The sequence below is a fragment of the Heteronotia binoei genome, chromosome 2, assembly GCF_032191835.1.
Source record: "Heteronotia binoei isolate CCM8104 ecotype False Entrance Well chromosome 2, APGP_CSIRO_Hbin_v1, whole genome shotgun sequence".
Taxonomy (NCBI): domain Eukaryota; kingdom Metazoa; phylum Chordata; class Lepidosauria; order Squamata; family Gekkonidae; genus Heteronotia; species Heteronotia binoei.
This window is the reverse complement of record NC_083224.1, coordinates 95,067,805-95,082,439: the sequence shown is the minus strand read 5'-3', so window position 1 is coordinate 95,082,439 and position 14,635 is coordinate 95,067,805.

The following is a 14,635-nucleotide window of genomic DNA, read 5'->3' as shown; positions in this document are numbered from 1 at the left end:
TCTGGAGCCAATGCTTAATAAAATACACAGTAGTCAGTGGTCAGTTTCTTACAATGCAATTGTGGTTCTGCTGAGGACCTATAGGGTGGCCAGACCGTCCCGGTCTCCCGGGAAAGTCCCGGTTCTGGCCCCCAATTCCCGGCTCCCGGGCTGGCTATACCGGGACCATTAGAAGTCCCGGTATAGCCAGCGGGGAGCCGGCGGGCCGGGCGCGCGGGCGGGGAAGGCGGCGAGTGAGGGAGCCAGCGTCCCTGCGCGTGTGCACGGCGGTGTGCGCACGCGCAGGGACGCTGGCTCCCTCACTTGCCGCCTTCCCCGCCCGCGCGCGGGGCCCGGCGGCGGTGGCGGAGGCCGGGGAGGCCGCGGAGAGGCCGGCGCTGGTCCCTGGAGGCCCTCCAGCGATCAGCGCCGGCCTCTCCGCCGCCTCCCCGACCGCCGCCAGCCCCGCCAGCAGCACCAGCCGCCCGGAGGAGAGGCCGCCACCCGCCCTGGAAGAAGGTAAGCAGGGAGGGAGGGGGCCGAAAGCGGGGGGGAAGCAGCTGGCGGGAGGGGGCGGCCTTCCTTCCTTCCTTCCTTCCTTCCTTCCTTCCCTCCTTCCCTCCTTCCTCCCTTCCCTCCCTCCCTCCTTCCTTCCCTCCCTCCTTCCTTCCTCCCTCCTTCCTCCCTCCTTCCTTTCTTTCTTCCTTCCTCCTTCCCTCCTTCCTTCCCTCCCTCCTTCCCTCCCTCCTCCCTCCCTCCCTCCTTCCTTCTCTCCCTCCTTCCTTCCTCCCTCCCTCCTTCCTTCCTTCCTCCCTCCCTCCCTCCTTCCTTCCCTCCCACCTTCCTTCCTCCCCTTCCTTCCCTCCTTCCTCCCTCCCTCCCTCCTCCCTTCCTTCCCTCCCTCCTTCCTCCCTCCTTCCTTCCTTTCTTCCTTCCTTCCCTCCTTCCTCCCTCCCTCCTTCCTTCCTTCCTTCTTCCTTCCTTCCTTCCTTCCCTCCCTCCCTCTCCCCTTCCTTCTCTCCCTCCCTCCCTCCCTCCCTCCCTCCCTCCTTCCTTCCTTCCTTCCTTCCTTCCTTCCTTCCTTCCTTCCTTCCTTCCTTCCTTCCTTCCTTCCGTGGCTCTCAAATATCCGATGTTCATGTCTTGCGGATCTCAAACATCTGACCTTTATTCTGTGTTGCTCTTGTGACTGGAGTAGACAATACTGACTTTGGTGGACCCAAGCACTGATTCAGTGTAAGGGAGCTTTGTGTTTGTGTCTTCTGGTGCAATTTTGTTCTCAGATCCTGTCTTTACTTCATCAGTATATGGGATAAGGCACTTTCTCAACTGTGCTGCATAATGTAGCCTATTTATTTTGTCCTGTTTGCTCTGTTGGCTCTATCTGCGCCACCTTCATCACTTTCGGGGTGTGGATCCCCCAGTGGGGTGGTCTCCCGACTCCCCCTGCTGGCTGTTTCTGATAGCCCTGCGCCCCCTCTTTCATTTGATATGTGTCCCGTGTGGGTGCCACCCTCCCGCCGGGAGATGCCGCAAAATGAGCCCCCTTGAGGCTTATGGCGGCAGGGCTCGGGGGAAGCGAGCTAGACTGCTGTTCTTTTGAGGGGCTATAGAGTGTTTCGAGCCCGTCCCTGTGGCATCAGTCCCATCATTGTGGGGCCCAGGGGGCCGGCGCAGCGGCACGCTGAAGCAGCCTGTCGGTCACTTCTGGGTTCCTGTCCTGCATCTCGACCTGTGTTATTAGTGACAGGCTGCTTCGGCGTGCCGCTGCGCCAGCCCCCTGGGCCCCACAACGATGGGACCGATGCCACAGGGACGGGCTCGAAACACTCTATAACCCCTCAAAAGAACAGCAGTCTAGCTCGCTTCCCCCGAGCCCTGCCGCCATAAGCCTCAAGGGGGCTCATTTTGCGGCATCTCCCGGCGGGAGGGTGGCACCCGCACGGGACACATATCAAATGAAAGAGGGGGTGCAGGGCTATCAGAAACAGCCGGCGGAGGGAGTCGGGAGACCACCCCACTGGGGGATCCACACCCCGAAAGTGATGAAGGTGGCGCAGATAGAACCAACAGAGCAAACAGGACAAAATAAATAGGCTGCATTATGCAGCACAGTCTCACTGGAATCTCACTGGAATCTGACTGGCTTCTCAGCGTGGAACCCGTTCTCTCTAGTCTTCTCACTTTGAAAAAAGTAAAAAAAGAGTTTTATTTAACTTTATTTCCCCCTTTCCCTCTCTATAAATAATCTTGGTGTTTCCGGCGGTGATATTTGGGGGATTTTTGGGGACGTCACAGGAAGTGCTGTGAAGTCACTTCCTGTTTCTGGCAGTGGCATTTGGGGGAAATGATGTCACAGGAAGTGATGTCACTTCCTACTTCCAGCAGGTGGCGCGGGGGAATGATGTCACAGGAAGTGATGTCACTTCCTGTTTCCGGCAGGTGGCGCGGGGGAAAATGATGTCACAGGAAGTGATGTCACTTCCTGTTTCCGGCGGTGGCACGACATCACCGGAGGTGCCGTTACCGGAAGTGACGTCACTTCCTGTTTCCAGCGGCGCGCGCACACCCCTACCTTCCCCCCCCCAAAAAAAGGTGTCCCTGGCTGGCCTTCAGACATTATGGCCACCCTATGTACTGAAGAAAATTATTTCATTCATTTTGTGGACTCTTGTACTCAGTCTTGCTTTTGTATATGTATGTTATCATACCTGTAACCAACTTATGTCATGATTGCCTATAAGCTGTTGAATGAATTACAAACAGTTAAATGTGTTGCTATATGAAATAACAGCGTTTTGAGCAGTTATAAGAGTAAAAATAATTTTTATTGCATGGTTTTCTCTAGGATTCCAGCCTCCAGGTGGGGCCTGGAGATCTCCCACTTTTACAACTGATCTCCAGCTGGCTCCAGCCAGCTCCCCTGGAGAAACTGTTTGCTTTGAAGGGTGGACTCCCCTCCGCAAAACCCACTGTCTCCCAGATCCACTCCCAAAGTCTCTAGGTATTTTCCAACACCAGCCTTGCAACCCTAGCCCAAAGTCCCCTGGGGAAGTCCCAAGGTGGCCACACTAGCTTGCAAAACTACAGCAAACTGATATCTCATAATAAATGAGCTGTCCCTATGGATGAACAGGGGGTCTGGCTTGCACAGGTGTATTGCCAAGAAGGCCCGAGCAGCTTGAACTGGGCATGAGCCACCCCCAGTGAGTCTGGCCAAGCTTAAATGAGCCCCCTGAGCCTGCTGACCAGCCTTTGATCATCTGATGGTCAAGGAGCCTTCCTGCAAAGTGACAGGTCACCAACCCCCAAAGGGTAGGGAACTGGTGTCTTTTCTAGAGCTGGCTCCCCCATCTGTAGAGCCCCCAAAAGGGCTAGCAAAAGGCTGCTTCAAAGAGAACAGCCTCATAAAATGACGGGCAAATGTTCAGCAGCTTTGCAACTAGTTTGGACAGGACCTTGAATGTCAAGGGCCTGTGGGGGTTAGGTGCCCTTGGATAGAGCCTCTGCCAACCCTCAACTGCCTTGTGGGCCGTGAATGAGTCAAATGGGTCAGAGAAACTGTTAACTTTGTTAAAAAATGAAATGGCAGCCATGTGCTCTTGGATAGTCCTGGGGGCAAGGTCTTGCCCATGCAGGTGGGCAACGTAGTGAATAACCAAATTCCATTAAGCAGGCAAGGCATCCAGACCCCCAATGACCACAGAGAAGGTGGAGGCAGCTGCTGCACAGGAGGAGGTTGATGGAGCAAGAGGTTAATACTCCTTGCATTATTGAATTGCAAGGTTAATACTCCTTGCATTATTGAATGTTCCCAAGTTCCCAGAAATCCTCACGGCCTGCCCTGCTCGCCCAGCATGGGATTGCCCTTTCCACCCTGGCTCTCGCGTCTCCCTGCAGCACTGCAAACAAGACCCAGGTGGATCCAGACCATGTTGGATCCGGCCAATGGCCCATCCAGTCCAACAATCTGTGTCACACAGTGGTCCAAAACCACTGCTCAACCACCTTTCCTAGAAATGAAAGATGAGATGCAAAGATGATTGATATCATGATGGCCAAGAAGCAGCTGTGGTCCCTAAGCAGCTTGACTAGGAAAAGTGTTCCACCACACCTCCTAGTATAGAAGCTGGAGAAGTTGTCATTTTTTTTACATTAATTTGTGTAACAACCCTTTCATTTACAGACTTTGAATTACTGTGATGCAGACTTTATTGTAAAAGTGCACACACTTGATTATAGTGGCCAAACTTGCTTAATGTAAGAACCACATAGAATAAATGTCAGATGTCTGAGAGCTGCAAGACATAAACATCAGATGTTTGAAAGCTGGGAGGAAGGGAGGAGGAGAAGAGATTGGATTTATATCCCGCCCTATACTCTGAATCTCAGTCTCCGAGCAGTCACAATCTCCTCTTACCTTCCCCACCCCCCAACAGACACCCTGTGAAATAGGTGGGGCTGAGAGAGCTCTTACAGCAGCTGTGCTTTCAAGGACAACTCCTATGAGAGCTATGGCTGACCCAAGGCCATTCCAACAGCTGCAAGTAGAGGAGTGGGGAATCAAACCTGGTTCTCCCAGATAAGAGTCCACACATGTAACCATTTGAAGCTACACCAAACTGGCAAGGAAGGAAGGAAAGAAAATAGAGAGGGAGGGAGGGGAAAGGAAGCAGCTTGGATTTTTTAAGAGAGAGAAATGCCTTTCTAAGCTGGCTGACAGGGCAATGGGGGCTTCAAGAGCCATACTATGTGTGAAAGAGCCACATGTGGCTCCCATGCCAGTTTGGCCGCCACCAGTAAATACTATGCCTGAAAAGAGAAGCACCCTATTAAGGATATTTAGATCATTACAAAGGTAGACAAAAAAGCTGGTGACATTTCTTCCTACTCTGAAGTCCTACAGTTTCCACCATAAGGCTCCTGAGAGCTATTGTAGTTGAAAGGCCCTCAACAGAGCAGGAGTGAGTGTTCAACCTGCCAGGCACTTTCCTTCCAAGAGACATCCAAGCAGCATCTAAGCTAATTAAACCTGCTTTTTACTACCTGTTGCTTGAGTGAGCTTCTCTCTATCCCCACCTCAAGAACTTTAGCAAAGCAAAGCCACTCTGGGACAATAATTTGCAATACTAATTGCCAACAGGCTCCCCTGAGATGGGAATAAAGATTTCCACAATCCACAGGGAACTCTTTGCAGGTAATCCTACCATCTGGTTACCTTCCAGTTCCCAGTATAGGTAACCCAGGAGTGTCTTTAAAGAGCAAAGCACGCATAGCATAGATTAGAAAGCAAATTAAAACTAATAGATTTAAACTGCAAGATGCTTTGGAGTCCGCTTGGTCAAGGGACTTGCACTCGGCAGCACCATTTGAACAGGCATCTATGTGTGCTTTTAGCTTTTTGTGTTTCTCAAACCCAACCACTTCTGCCAACTGAGTAGTTGAGAGAAGAAGCTAATTAAACTTTATATTCGTGCTTAACCCAGGGCATCTGACAGTATTCTACCTTGGTCACATTCAGACAAATAGCGATGCTGAGTAATGCAACACTAAAATGAGAAAAAGATAAGAGATGTGTGTGGATACCGGTAATATATCCAAATAACACAGTACCAGACTGTACTAAAGCTCACTGATGGGCCAACATTTTTTAATAACAGAGGTATCAAACTCAGTTGTTAGGAGGGCTAGATCTGACACAAATGGGACTTTGTGAGGCCGGGCCATGTGTGTCATAAACAGTAATGTGAGGTAGTGGAGATATAAATTTTATAAATGACACAAACACAATTAAAGATATTGTTTTAACTGAAAATATAAACATGCTTAAAACTTTTGCAATACTCTGTTTAAAATGGAAAGATGGAAGAACAGTGGGATTTGGCAAAGCAATTTTTAAAATAAAAAATTAAGAAAAATCACAAGGATCACAGCAAGAAACTAAAAAAAATAGAATGCTTTGAGCCTGGGAAAACAATGAAATGGCATTGCAAGCTTCTCTTCGCACCCCCAATCTACTCAGATTAGCGATGGCTCTGCAGTGTAATATTCCCTTATGGCTGTGGGTTCCCAAATTACAGTACTTAGAGAGCCAGTTTGGTGTAGTGATTAAGTGCGCGGACTCTTATCTGGGAGAACCGGGTTTGATTCCCCACTCCTCCACATGCACCTGCTGGAATGGTCTTGGGTTAGCCATAGCTCTGGCAGAGGTTGTCCTTGAAAGGGCAGCTGCTTGAGGGCCCTCTCAGCCCCACCCACCTCACAGGGTGTCTGTTGTGGGGGGAGAAGACATAGGCGATTGTAAGCCACTCTGAGTTGCTGATTCAGGGGGAAGCGCAGGGTATAAATTTGCAATTCTTCTTCTTCTTCTACTTGCTATGTCAGGTCCATTCAGCAGAGACAAGCTGGCTCAAAGCATCAACCCTTTATTTGCAAGGACACAACTCCAGGAAGCATGAAGAGAATAGTATATAAAATTCATTATATGTCAACTCTAAACTTGTGTGGTAGAAATGGAATTGTTATGGAGGGGCTGTGGCTCAATGGTAAAGGATTTGTATGGTATGCAGAAGGTGCAAGGTTAATTTCCCAGCATCTCCAGTTAAAAGATCTGGCAGTAGATGAGGTGAAAGACTTCTGCCTGAGCCCTTGGAGAACTGTTGCCAGTCTGAACAGACAATATTGACTTTGATGGACCAATGGTCTGATTCAGTATTGTTAAGCCAAATGCCCTCAAAACGAGGTTGGGGAATTAGTTAGGTGGACACCTGGCTTAATAGGAATCTTTTTACCAAATGTATACCAGGCTCAGTCATCCAGAGAGTGAATGCTCAATAAGATGGACTCTAATTTAATAAAAACCAATTGTAATTTATTTAGAATAATAGTTCTTTCATACAAGGTAAAAATACAAAACAGTCACACATTCACACAGGTCTAAGAAAAACAGATAGATTGATAGGGGTACATATAAGGGTAGACATACAGGGCGATATTACCTCTCGCAGACTCCAAGGAAGACTTCGAAGGCGACAGTTGAGGGAATGGGGGAAGGGCCCGAAACTGATCAGGAATCGGGGATGTATCTACACAGCGGTAACTGGGTTGCTGAATAGAAGCACACCTGTGGGTAGCTAGTCCACAGGTTATAAAGAGTCACCTAAGTCCCGAGGGGATGGGAGGTGACTGGGAGGGGAGATGGGAGGTTCTGCTGATGACCACGAAGGCTGGACATCGGCTGAACCAATGGTGAGTCTTTGGTGACACCTGATTGGGTGTTTGCTTTGACCAATGGACATCACCTTCGTCCTGGGCATCCTGGAAACTTCCAGGTTGCGACAGGGCCTGAGGCGGCTCCGGTGGTATCAGTATGGAAATGGCTGGGTGCTTGGGATGAGATGGGATTATCTGGGAAGGTGACAATAGAGAATCAAATATTGACCTAGGTATCCCCGGTGTAGACAAAAGGCTTGGATGTGACAGGAGAGATCCTTCCTCTTTTCTCGTCATCTCCTGGGCAAGAGTTATTGTTCAGGATATTGCTAAGCAATTAGGATCAACAGTTGAACTGTTAATCTATTCATAAAACGGATAGGTTGCTTGCGGGCTAGGAATGACTCAGGGTGCGTACGTGAGACTCCTACTAAGAAGGAATGAAGTCTAGCCTGGCAGGAAGATGGCTACATGTGGTGTTAGCGAAACACAGTGGTTTCCATGCTTAGCGCTTCAACACCGGTCGCCTGGACAGCTCCGTGGCGGCGCAGCTTCTTCCTCACCATGGCGGGCCCACTCAGTGACGGGGGAAACGTTCGTATATGTTGGCAAGCACTTCGTGCCTGTTTAGAATGCCAGCACAATAATGCTGCTTGTACACATGAGTCTTATTTAGTTCCTGGATGGCTTTACTCGCACTCTCTGGCCAGACGGGTGCAAGCTCACTTCTCCAGGTGCCCTGGCAACCGTGCTTGTGACTATAATATAGGAAAAGAGGGGTCGTTTCTTCACAGTATAAGGCAGTGTCATGGAACCCTACCACCAGACAGCAGCTGGCTCCAACCACTGGCTGGCAGGGCATCCCAGCTAGGCTAGGCTCAGCTCCTGTGCTTCCGAGCCCCTTGCAAGCCACAGTCCAGTCTGGGTCAGTATCTCTACCACCACCCCACTGGTCCCTTAAGCAGGAGACTGGGGAAGTCTCCAGCCCTTACCAAGAGAATAACAGTCACCCTGCGAGGTAGGCTCACAGGACAAGCAAGGATTAGTATTAAGTAGGTAGTCTCAGACACTAGATTTAGGCTTTGAGACTTGATAGCAACAGACTCCACACCATTTAACTGATAAGAAATATTTTTATTGTGTGCAATAAGAAAATAAAATTAAGGTTATAGGAAGCAGTAAAAATAACAGACCTATGCTTCACCAGCCTAGCTAATATTTGGCATAGTTATCCCAAACACAGTCAGCTTCAGTCAGGTCAGGACAGCAGGTTCTTTAGCGTTCAGCCAGGCACAGCATGGTTACAGAGAAGATTCTGCCATAGTTCTGAGTGGTTCAGCCCAACCGCATAACAACACGCAAGTACGTGAAGGAAGTCAAACTCAAAGAACAGCTTCAAACAGCCATCTTTTATGGCCAATTCCAATTAGCTACTGGGCCCTAGCAGCCAATCCCAATCAAAAGTGATGAAGTTACTCTCCATTAATTACTAATCAAGGGGCGATCTAGAATTGTCCTGATTCTCACTCCTCCAGCTGTGTGGAATGTTCTTTTCTTAATTAGGGAGGCACCTCCTCCTACCAGCTTCAGCTGGACCCTTCAGCCCAAAGTCACGTATCAGTCCTTAGCTCTACTTACACAAACACTGAGTCTCCAGGCCAGAGACTTGAGTTACAACTTAGAGTGATAGGCCTCTTGACCTGAACTTTTGAGCCAGGCCAGAGACCCGATGTATAGCTTAGAACAACAAGCCTTTTAACCTGAACTTTAGGCCTTCAGAGGCCCAGACTTAGGCTAAGGATTTAGGGGGATCCCAAAATCATTACAGGCAGCTTCATATGGTCGTGACAGAAATAGGCGAGAGGAACAATTCAGCTCTAAATTGCGCACAATCACTTTTTTCTACTGTCAAGCTAAGTCAAGGCAGGCCATGGGAAGAGGGATAATTGAGGAAGAGGATGCAACTTACTGCTCCTCAATAATAACTCTCTTCTGGGCAATCTGAGACATTATCCTCCTTAGAAGCATTTAGGGATGTTCTAGTGAACACCTGTTGCAGTAGATTCACAAACAGCAGCCAAATACTGTACATTTATTGAGAAAACCACTGTTGCAAAATTGGCTTACAACTGATTTACCAAGGTAAGTTTTTCCCTTCCTTTAAATTTATAAAAGTAGATTCAGACTGTCAGCCTGCCGCATAGATAAACTATACAGAATTATGGGTTTGCAAACATTAATGTATTATTTATGTAATATTAATGTTTCACTGTTATAGCTAGCTTTACTACCTACAAAAGAGAAGGAACAGATAAAATGTTATCGCAACAATGTTAAAAGTCTAATTAGTCAGAAAAAAGGTGGGGGAGTTAAGTAACTGCCATTCAAATATAAGAACAAGTATAAAAAAGACCTACTTTAAAAAAATGCAAAATTGAAGTTGGATGGTAGAAGCACAGTTATCAGCATTCAATAGTGGGGGCTAATGTGATGCAATATCCCCCACCCAATCAGTTCCAAAGCCTAATTTTTGAAAAAGGAAATGTCATGCTGAGAATCAGCATAAGATGCTCTGGGGGGATGGAACTGAGCTTTGGGAAAACCACCATATGGAAATTTAGGTTCTAAGCATGGTAGGAGATTCTGTGCCATCTCCTCCAAAGGTGCCAATAAATCATTTCAGCTGCTTACACCGTGCTGTATTTCAATTTCAGTTAACTGAATAAGAACTGTGATTCATGTTCCCACCAGATACAGTATATCAATACAGGTTTATTCTACAAAAATTCAGCCCTACAGTACTTTGTGATTCCCCACTTTTCTCCTAGAGAACTCAAGAATCTCTGAGAGTGGGGAGGGGAAAAGTGGACTCCTAGCATCAAGTTACAGATACAGTACAAGGAGTTAAAGGAATATTGTTTCTAAATTACACACTGAATTACAACAGTCAGCATTTGTTGTATATCCAGAATTCTGTATACAGAGTCCTCTCAAATCTTGGGGGAGGGCTGATTTTGGTCCACTCCAGCCCTGCCTAGATCTCTCACAGAAGCAAAGATGACAAGTCTGACCTTACACTATGGGCAAATAGCTGGCTGATGCTCTTTATGTAGAGATGGTTTCTAGACCTCCTGCCAGTTTGCCTGCAGCTCCAAAACATAAACATCCATTGCTACAGCCTTCTATTAATTTATAGTCACTGCCACAGAGTGCATTCTGTATAGATTTAGCCTGCCTTAAACCTGGGCAGAGAGCATTAAACCAAAGGCATTTGAGCACAAGCATAAGAGATTTACAAATCAGAATGTGCAGATATTCATACCCAGCCATCATAGTTCTTGGCTAGCAGGGCGGGGGGCGGGGGAACACCCTGTATTCTGACTCAAAAACATCTACTTGGGCATATACTCTAGGAGCACAGATAAGTACAGATACTGCTGCAGAGAAAGAAGTTGGATGTGAAAATTTGTGATTTTCAAACTCATGATAGTTTACAAGTGAATGTATAGATAGAGGAACCATCTAGAGCAGGGGTAGCCAAACTGGCTCAGGAGCCACATGTGGCTTTCATACATATTGGGCAGCTCCCAGAGATCAAGGAGGAACTTAATTCAGGCTTACTCTCAAGTAGGCATGCTTAGCATTGGGACCTCAGTCTGCCTGTGAGTGCTGCCCCATAGGTAGGCAACTCTATCTGCTGTGTGTGAAGGAGGGGGAAATAGGCAGGTTTTCAAGCTCTGATTCATCACAGAGGTCGCCCAGAGACCACAGCAGGGAAAGAGCACAAGAGTCAAGGGAGCCACTGGAAGGACGGACAGAATTAAAGAGGGCTGCACAGGGTTCCCCCTTAGTTTCATAGCTTTTGTAGGAGCTGTATTTACTAACCTTGGTGTTGAAGCAAAGAGATTCACAATGATGTAAATGATGGCCAGTGATTTATATGGTATGTGTGCATTTCCTTCTGCTGTTGCAAAAAAATAATTCCCTACCTTTCCCTGTGCTGGTTTTATGGGGACTGTTATTCCCAGTTTTTTTTTAAAAAAAAATCTCCTTCTAGCATGGTCGTATTGTAAAGTGTATACATATGTATTTCATCTTTTTGCGCAAATAAAGTATTAAGAGTTTTAATAAAGATGTGTGTATAATATTTGTTGTTTTGCAGCTCTCAAACATCTGATGTTTATTCTATGTGGCTCTTCCGTTAAGCATGTTTGGCTACCCCTGATCTAGAGATTCAATAATAAGTGACTTCAGGGGAGATCAACTTGCAGTCATACCTATATCCTCCACTTTGCCTACTACAAGGGCTTTTTTTGGTAGAAAAAGCCCAGCAGAAACTCATTTGCACATTAGGCCACACCCTGATGCCAAGACAGCCAGAACAGCATTCTTGTGCATTCCTGCTCAAAAAAAAGCACTGCCTACTACAAAGAAAACATAAGGAGAGGTTGGATTTTCTGAACTAAGTTTTACTTTATGAAAAAGTATCTATTCCCCAATTTGAGAAAAAAACACTAGTATAGCAGCCATAACCAGATATAGAAAAATTCTTGGGCTATCAACTCTCTCACATATTGCCATAGGAATCTAATTTTAGTGGGGCAGTACAAGGAGCATTGCAACAGCTGGTGGTGCACCAGCTGCTCAAGTTCCATCTCAGCATAAGTGTACCTGAAGCTAAAAGCCAGAACCAGCCCTAGGGATAGTGCACAATAACCTACAGATCAGGTTATCAACCTCATTCTCTTTATTCATCCTCTTACTTTCCTTCCTACTACCACTTTCAGTAGAACTACAGATACACATGCAAATATAAAATATATAAGCCTGCCTATTAGGTAATTATAATGGATACCTACTATCAAACAAAACTAAGGCCTTGAGATGCAAGTAACTTACATATTATTAGGATGGCCTTCACCATTCTTGCCACAGCATATACTGATCACTGACTCTTATCACAAGTATATGCCAAATACTCAAGAATTAGTCATAAAGGGCTCACAACCATTAGAATGGGGCTCTTAATATTTGAGAGCAACGAGAATCAGCCACTTGTTAATATAACTCTTCAGTTGGTACAAAACACAGCTGCTCAGTTGACTAGCTTTAACCACCTTGAGCTCATTAACTCTTGTGCTCAATGACACTAATTGCTTCTGGGTTCATTTCAAAGTGCTGGTTGTTACTTTAAAGCCCTTCAAAACCTAAGGTATGAGAAGCTGTGTGCCACCTTAAATTTGCCTGGTGTACTGTAAGTTCCATTCCCTTATTTTTTCCACAAGAAGTCTAAAACTTTTCTTGAGCAGGATCAACCCTCTGGAATAGCTTGTCCAGTGCTGCATGAACAGTTCCATTTTTGTTATTTCTCTTTCAACAGGCTTTTGGTTAACATTTAAGGACAACTGGTGTTAGTGCTGCTGCTTAAGTACATTGATTTGCTGATATATAGTTTTGGAGTGATCTGTGGTCCTTTCTAAAAAATCTGAACAAGTAGGGTGTTTTTTAAAATGTAGCTACCCCCTCTTGGACGCACAGGTTTGTGTGTGTCAGCAAAGCTGAGAGCAATACTGTAAGTTTAGAACTGTCAAGAGGCTAAATAGGTAGCAGAGTCATAAAATCATAGAGTTGGAAGGGACCTCCAGGGTCATCTAGTCCAAAAACCCTGCACAATGCTGGAAATTCATAAATACCTCCTCTCATACACCCCCAGTAACACCTGCTCAATGCCCAGAAGATGGCAAAAAACCACCTTCCTGGCAAAACTGGCCTGGAGAAAAATTGCTGCCTGACCCCAAAATGGCAAACAGCATTTCCCTGGGTGTGTAAGTCACTCAAGGTGGAATGGTCACAGTTCAGACACCAGACTAAGATGCATCTACCCCCTTCAGGAATTAATGGTCACATCAGTAGAAAAGAATGTTGTTACAATAGTGATGGGGGTGGAAGAATCCTTGAAGGGCAAATACTGGGTACCAGCACTAGTGGAAGCTGACAGCGATGGAGGATTTATCACAGGCAACAGCAGTGCCACTTCAGCTAACCCTGGTTAGTACTGTGCAGAAGGAGGCAATGATAAACTACTTCTAATAATCTCTTACCTTGAAAACCCTATGATGAGACAATCCAAAAAGAAAAAGATATAGTGCTGGAAGACAAGACCCCTAGGCCAGATAGCACTCAGTCATCTACTAGGGGAGAGCAGAAGACAAATATGAGTAAGTTCTGTTCTTAGTGATGCAACAAGCCTAAAGCATTCAGTTGTTGATGTGAATGGATGCTGAAGTCCAAAGCTGTTTGACACATATAATAATAAGGAATGTGAGAAGTATGAATCAAGCTAAGCTCAACATTATAAAACAGAAAACAAAACATTGAAATATTGCAGTCCTGGGAGTAGGTGAACTAAAGTGGACAAGGATAGATCAAGATGGGTTATCTGAGGAAATGAGTAGTGACTCACAAAAGCTCATACTGTACCAAAGATTTTGTTAGTCTTTAAGGGCTACTGGACTCTCTTTTCTACTGCTAAAGTGGACTGGATTATGAAATTTTTAGTCAAATTACAAAGTGTTTTACTCTAGAAATGAAAAGCTTTGAAGAAATAGTGCTGCTCTAATAAGTAAGGCTGACATGAGATGTAGCACAAGCAATCAGGGGCTATATAGTGTGAATAATGTCAATCAGAGTTCATGGAAAGCCTATCAACATAACCATTATTCAGATGTTGAAGAAATTAAAAGCTTTTATGCAAGTGCCCAGGAAAAAACTGATCACATATTTAAGCAAGATGTACTGATAACCACAGGTGATTGAAATGCAAAAGTGTGGAGGGAAAAACAGAATACTGTTGGAAAATTTGAGATAGGACCATAAATGAAGCAAAAGAGCAACTCACAGAATTATGTGAAGACAACTTGTTCATTGTGAACACATTTTAGGCAACTGAACAGATGACTGAATGAGCCAAGCAGACATCAAATAGAATATGTAATCAGAAGCAGAAGATGGAGAACTATGGGTTGAAATCAGAGATACTATCAAGGAAGAATGCACAGACACTATTCCTGTAGTCAAAAGAAATGAAAAATGTTGATGGATAACTCATGAAATTATTAACATTGCTACAGACAGATGAGAAGTATAAGGTGACAGAAATAGAATCAGAAGTATAGCTGTCGTATTCCGGAGACTGGCAACACAGAGACCAAGATAACCATTATAACAACTGGTATACAGAAAGAGAATGACAAAAAATCAAGGGAAAATTTAAAGCATGGTTAGGCATGTTGAAAGATCACAACGAAAATACATTAACTGAACAGGGCAAATTTTGTTTTTTAGAAAAAGGCACAGTACACTAAAGAACTATACAGAAGAAATGAAAGGATGACAGATTCCAAGAAGAATCTTTTGAAGAACCTGAAATTTTATAGAATGAAGG